Source organism: Anomaloglossus baeobatrachus, unplaced genomic scaffold (genome assembly GCF_048569485.1).
Source record: "Anomaloglossus baeobatrachus isolate aAnoBae1 unplaced genomic scaffold, aAnoBae1.hap1 Scaffold_423, whole genome shotgun sequence".
In the NCBI taxonomy this organism is placed as follows: Eukaryota; Metazoa; Chordata; class Amphibia; order Anura; family Aromobatidae; genus Anomaloglossus; species Anomaloglossus baeobatrachus.
In genome coordinates this window covers 1-7292 of record NW_027443565.1, presented here as the reverse complement: position 1 = coordinate 7292, position 7292 = coordinate 1, and the positions used below count along the sequence as shown (strand labels likewise).

General features: G+C 43.5%; 1 pseudogene; it reads right to left on the bottom strand.

The window, feature by feature from the left end:
* Window positions 1-475: 475 nt before the first annotated feature.
* LOC142279082 (U2 spliceosomal RNA) lies at window positions 476-681 on the bottom strand (annotated as a pseudogene).
* Window positions 682-7292: the final 6611 nt, after the last annotated feature.

Here is a 7292-nt window from a genome sequence, read left to right as displayed (position 1 = left end):
CAAGCAAACTCTTCCTCCAGGAGAGGGAGCCAACAGATCACTAAAGACATCATCATTGCTCAAAGAAAACACCGAAAAACAATGGAAGCTTTAATTGGAGTGGAATCTGATAGACAGCACCTGATGCCAAGTCTGCATCTTCTAACACCTGCAGTCACTGCAGCAGCTGAATCCAATGTGTCCAAAAGGGATCTATTCTATTCAATTGCAAATGATCTAGATAAGACTGAGAATAAGATACTGCACGGGACATAGCAGAGTTGGTCAAGTTGAGTGGAGATGAGTTTGCTATTTGGCACAGCTTTTGCATCAATAAAGCAAGTAAAAGGTGTGAAAGATAAAAAAAAAGGGTGAAAGTGTGAAAAGTGAATTGGCCAAATTGAGGTGCATATAAAGTTTTTGCTTTCTTTCAATTCACTAATGAGGCTCATTTGAATCAGGTGAATTGAGTTCTGCTTTTGGAAACTCGGTTAAGAAGGGGTGCACCGGTCCTGGAGGTACTGCAATACCAGGTCAATGCGTGGAGTGGACAGAGCAAGATTTTTTCCATCTCCTTGTTCTAAAAATCCATTTAATATATGGTCCCTAGAGAGGGGACGTATCAGATATTAAACTGATAAGAACAGATTTAATTTTTTTTTTTTCTGTTTATCAGTAGGACTTCAAAATAACAAAGGTGATCGCCTCCCGTTGCCTGGGAACCGTCCAGGCACAAGAGGGCTATGTGTCACCAGAAGGCGCACACACTCCCTCAAGGCCGGCAGACGTGCAATCCCAGGCACCTTCCAGTACCGACCAAGGTAGCGTCCTCCGAAACTACACTTGATCTTAGCCAAAAGGCCGAGAAGCTATAACCCGAATTGGTTACGGCCTTGAGTGGCACCCTGGCCTATACCGGACACATCTTAGGGAGAGGGAGACAAACCCACGCCTACAGAAGACATTTTGTCACCCAAGCCAAACCCTTGAAAAGGCTGTTTTGCAGAGCAAAAACAAGGAGAATGGTACTTTTTGCAGCCGCCGCCCACTGCAATGAATCTGAATAACTCCTCCTTTTGGGCACAAGCACCTCCCCTCCCCCTTGCAGTCTTTCCAATTCATGATACAAAAAGACGGACGGACAGGACAGGACAGGACCATCTGCCTGACTTTCCGTCACTGCCACCCTTTGCCATCCTTGCCCGTAGAAAGCCCTTTCATCATCCCCAAACCCTAATCTTTTCCCTTCCCTTCCCAGCTGCGTCTCACTCCCTTTCATTAGGAAGTGAGCGCAGCCTTTTCTCCGTTCTGCACATGCGCGACGTTAAACACAAATGCGCAGGCGTGCGTTCCATTAGCCTCACTGCATTCCACTCCCATACAGGAAGTGGGCACAGCTATTACTACGGTCGCACATAAAAGAACCCACGGCCACCACTGCACATAGCTGACTCCACCACAGGACACCCACTTCTACACCAACGCAGGTAAGACAGGATCGGCACCTCTATGCTCCCGTTACAATCAGGCTCAGTCACCATGTGATAACGCTCTCAACTCTTTAGTTGCAGGCTCCCCTTGCTTCACCTCCACTGGCTGTGCTGCCATTTCCTCTCCCACCTGGAAGTTATACTTTATTCCACTATTTTCCTGTTTCTCTCTTCCCCCTTTTCCCATAACCTACTTTTATCTGCATTTGTGGGGTATCTATATGCTATTTACATCATAGTTTTATTCATTAATATGGAAGGGAAGAGTGCCCATGAGAGTGTTGAACTGCGGAGAGCAAAAGATTAAGCTGCTCCGATTTGCCACCATTGATAAGCTGTTCTCAGTAGATACACATGCTATCCAAACAGCAGCATCCACCATTGCTTCAGCCCACCCATTCAGTGACAGCTCACCAAGTCAGCCAGAGGAGTGGTGTAAGGAATTACACGTAGGCACTGACTCCACACCTTCACATCACAAGAAGGGGGTCTACAGGCTAGTGCAAGAATACGAGCAAGTCTTCAGCAAACATCCGCTAGACTTTTGAAAAATAAAAGGGGTCAAACACTACATCCCCACAAGTGCACACCCACCCATCAAAGAGAGATATAAGCCAAATCTACCTGCACATTACCAGTGTACCAAGGACATGTTGAGCAACATGAAGGAGGCTGGGGTTATCCGTGACAGTTGTAGCCTCTGGGCAGCTCCGTTGGTCCTGTTAAAGAAGAAGGACAGCACCACTCCCCTGTATTGAGGAATAGCTAGCTGCATTGACAACTGCAAATTATTTTTCTACCCTTGATCTCACTAGTCACTATTGGCAAGTGTCCGTTGCTGAGGCAGACCGGAAGAAGACCGCCTTTGCCACCCCGATGGGTCTCTGCGAGTTCAAAAGCATGCCCTTCGAGCTGTGCAATTTGCCAGGAACCTTCCAGAGGCTGATGGAATGCTGCTTGGGACACCGAAACTTTGAAACGGTACTGCTATACCTTTATGATGTTATTGTTTATTCTAACGCAAACAAGATTTTAGGGTGTATAAAAAGGGAGATTAGATCCGATGATCCCAACGTATTGTTACCCCTCTATAAATCACTTGTAAGGCCACATCTGGAATATGGGGTAAAGTCCTGAGCAGGTTGATAACCATTGGTTTGAGCATGGTAGGGTGTAGTACGCATCTTCCTGCATCGGTAAAAGCTGCAGAAGTCCTTGAAGATTTCCGCTTCAAAGGCAGTGCCTTGATCTGTGAGGACTCTCTCTGAGTAGCCATGAGGTCTGCATAAGTGTGCTTGGAAGACCTTCGCTGCAGTATGGGCCATTAGATCTTTGACTTGTACCACAACCATAAATCTCGAGTAGTTGTCTACCATCGTAAGTGCATACGTGAGCTCACCTCGATATTCTGCAACAAAACTCCCTTTTTCGATTTCAGTTTCAGCAAACACTCCTCTTCCTGTAGAAAATATTTATCATTACCTAAGACAGTCATTCTAATGCATGACAATATTAAGGCAATTTAGTTAAAACTTGTTTTAACTCACCTTTAAGGGGATTGATGTATTTCATGGTCAATCCAGGTTTGTCAGTGATGGCACTGACATAATGTATGGCGTCTTTTTCGGGCGTTATCCTTTGCCTTTTCATTGTGAAAATCCAGTTGCCTATATCAAAGCAAATTCTACTACTTGTAAAGTATGCAGAAAATGAAATGTAGAACATATAACATCAACTGCTTAGGAACGCATCATAGGTTAGTACTTAAAAGGATATTGTCATGTTCTAGTCATAATGCAAGCTGGACATTTTTCATGTTACCCTGTAATCGCCGGCCTGTTCTAATGCTCACAAGCCAAGATATAGGCTCAGCTGCTAAGGCTTCCCTCTGCCTTCTGAATGAAAATTGAATATGTCTGGCTCACTGTGTATATAGCAGGTGCTCAGAAAAAATAAGAGTTAATTCAATAGAAATAGCTCTGGCACACTATAGTGATCAATAACGTAAGAAAAGAACTCTTAGAATGCTGAAAATTCTTTATTTGTGCAAAAGGATAATTCATCCAACGTTTCAAACTTGTTTTTAGGTCTTTATCAAGGATAAAGTTATCTAAGATCATAAAGGGTTACAAAACCATATAAACACGTAATTAGTACATAGTACAACATAACAGTACAATATATTGCTACTTGAGAGTACAATGGGTCAAATGACCATGATGCACATACAAAAAAATTTTCCAAAGCCATAGTGAAAACATTTGTACTGAGGAAAGAAAATTTCCACATGACCTATCTGGAGAAACATTCTGGATCAAACAACCAAAAATAGTCAAGCAGGTAAATACACACCTATATGGATAACAGGATGATATGTGTTCAATTGTATAGCGTCATTGCCATTAAGGTACAAATGGAAAACTTGCAATCCTATATAGTGAAGGAAATGAACACATATCATATCAAAGAACACAGGAACATGGGTGTGAGAAAAACCTCAATGTTTATACTTTGTTCTTTATAATGGTGTGAACATGTATATGTCTCAGTACCTTATGAACTTGAGAATTCTAGTGAGTAGATGATGAAAGCCTATTCCAGAACTGGAATCGGTAAATAATTGTAGGTGGAATCTAAATGAAAAGATGGTACAAGTGTTATCATGACACGTGGGCTATAACACAATGGACCGTGTGACAAAGAAGAAAGGAGAGAAAGAAGAGGAAGAAAATGGAACTACCTGTAACATTACGTGATAGTCACTGGTAAGTATCACTTGACAATTCAGGTGAAAAAGGATTCCTTTATTAAAGGGTTCTCAGTCGCCTCAGGATCATGAAATACTAGGGTAAATGATATGAGAATGGGTAAGAAGCACCACTAAAGGAAATATGAGATGCAGGACATATATCTATAAACCCCTGAACTACATGATAGAAATAAAAAGAAGAAAAAAGAAAAAAAAGAAGAAAGAAGAAGAACACATAGAATGCGGAAAGAGAATGGGTACAACTACCTGAGTTACTGCAGGGAGGCCCCTGGTAGGTATTGTGAGGGTTAGTGGAATTCCTTCACTGAAGGGTTCTCAGTTGCCTCAGGTTCGTGAAAAATGCTATAGACAAATAATGCCCGGAGAAAAGGGGTTCATATACAGCGAATAATGGTAATACAAGGTACATGTGTCCCATGTAATAGTATAAATATATATATATTGTACTAAGCTCTACACCAGAAATAGAAAGTAGTCCCTCTGCCTTCTGTCTAGGTGCCCTGAGTTATGTCCTGTAAACTGTCACAGTGACCTAGACACACATGTGTAGTAGGGGAATATCCCTGCTGAGATGCCAGTGCTAGAGCACTCGTTTGCTGTGGAGTTGAACGCTATGTGAGCAGTTCTTACCTTCAATGAGCAGAAGTCTCTTTTTTCAGATTTCAATATCTCTGTGGGTATCTGGCAGAAATATGGAATACTCTTTACTGCTAAGACCCTGTACACCACTCCCACTAAAGGGGGCTTTACACGCTGCGACATCGCTAATGCGGAGTCGTTGGGGTCACGGAATTTGTGACGCACATCCGGCCGCATTAGCGATGTTGCTGCGTGTGATACCGATGAGCGATTTTGCATCGTTGCAAAAACGTGCAAAATCGCTCATCGGTGACATGGGTCTCCATTCTCGATTATCGTTACTGCAGCAGTAACGATGTAGTTCGTCACTCCTGCGGTAGCACACATCGCTCCGTGTGACACCGCAGAAACTAGGAACCTCTCCTTACCTGCCTCCCAGCCGCTATGAGGAAGGAAGGAGGTGGGCGGGATGTTCCGGCCACTCATCTCCGCCCCTCCGCTGCTATTGGGCGGTCGCTCAGTGACGTCGCTGTGACGCCGCACGGACCGCCCCCTTAGAAAGGAGGCGGTTCGCCGGACACAGCGACGTCGCCGGGCAGGTAAGTATGTGTGACGGGTCTGGTCGGTGTTTGTGCGGCATGGGCAGCGATTTGCCCGTGTCGCGCAACAGATGGGGGCGGGTACCCACACTAGCGATATCGGGACCGATATCGCAGTGTGTAAAGTAGCCTTTAGTCACATGACCAAGACTGTATCTGTGTCCCTACAACACACTTGAGACAAATGTGTGTGTGAGCCTGCATTGTGGGGTATATATAATATATTATAGAGCTGGGAAGGATCATTCTAAGCAGTGAGCTGTTCCAGTATTTGTAGGAAAATACCCAGTAGAAGCATCAAACACAGCACCAATACCTCCCATCAGTATTCCACCACAGTGCCATGTAACCCATGCCCTACACTCCCATCTACACCAATACTATACAGGCACAAACTAGTATATCTGACTAAAAGCCCCCAAAATATGAAGAACGGCCTATAGTTGAGTGTGGATATAAAATCTATGTGAGCAGAGCTAGAATAGAAATCACTGATCGCATTGAAGTCATTCTGACCATAAATCACCATGATATCAAGGTGAGGAGTTGTGTGTTACTGCTGGGAGGAAAGGGTTAACAGTGGAATATTAAGGTGCATTTCTGTGTGCAGTGTTACTAGTCAATGTAACAATTCAGTATGAGCTGCTCTTGGTGCCGGGGGAGGGAGATGCTCTCCTGAGCAAGATAGATGGGGAATGAACATGATATCTATATAGTGTAAGGCAGGGGGTCTCAAACCAGGTGATCATGTCTGATCAACTGGTTACATTATGTCTGATTACCTTGTCTAACAGTTTTTTCTCCCCTTTCTTTACCTTCCAGGTTCCCATAGTCACGTGAAATATCCCTGTTGCACTTGATTACGGCTCACTATTCACTATAGGATGTCTTATATCTAACATCACACTCTCACCCATCAGCACTCTATAGGTTTGTATAAGGTATGCGCTTACACATCCGGTCCTCCATAGGTATTTCCACTTATGTAACACTATCCCTATGATCACTCATAACTCATACCCTTGTAGTCAATTACAGCCTCCTCTCTCCCCCCTCCCCTTCTCCCTTTCCATCTATAATTTTGCCAGTACAATATTAGTTTACATTAGGCACACACTCACATATTCCTTTCCTTAGTGATTTATTGTAATTCACATTCACATACAATTCTCTATGCCTGCCCCATTACTACATTCATACCTACTTGACCCTATCCTGATACCCCTTGTCTCACCTTGTTGGTCCCTACACCTGTTATCATGTCCTTTCCTGTGTCTGTCTTGTCACACAACACATTTTAGCATATAACTTGTGCTCCTTATTACCTGTCCTGCCTATTAGAATTATGTCCATTATGTCCATGCATGGCCCAATGAATCAAGTCTGTACTTCATATTCATGGTTTAAGCCTTTGGGTTCCAATGTGCCCAGAGTATATATCCAGAAAGATTCCCTTTCTTTGAGCTTCCTAATTCTATTGCCTCCTCTGCGTATGGCTTGGACATGTCCGATGACTTGGAATCTTAATTGGATCACTGTGTGATTATGCGTCACAAAATGGTGTGGGACTGGTAATAGAATCTGCTTACAATGTATTGTTGACTTGTGTTTAGCTCAAAGAAAGAGAATCTTTCTGGATATGTACTCTGGGCACATTAGAACCCAAGGGCTTAAACCGTGAATATGAAGTAAAGACTTGATTCATTGGGCCGTGCACCATGTCACCAAGTGTCCAATTGCATTGTCCAATGGCTCACAATGGTTATGCGTTTTCATTGGATGGATAATCGAAGCCATGTTTTTTTCCTTTCTGTTGGGTTTGTTGTGTGAGTAGCCTATAGGATTAAGTTGGTTACCGCAGGCAGTGGATTTAAC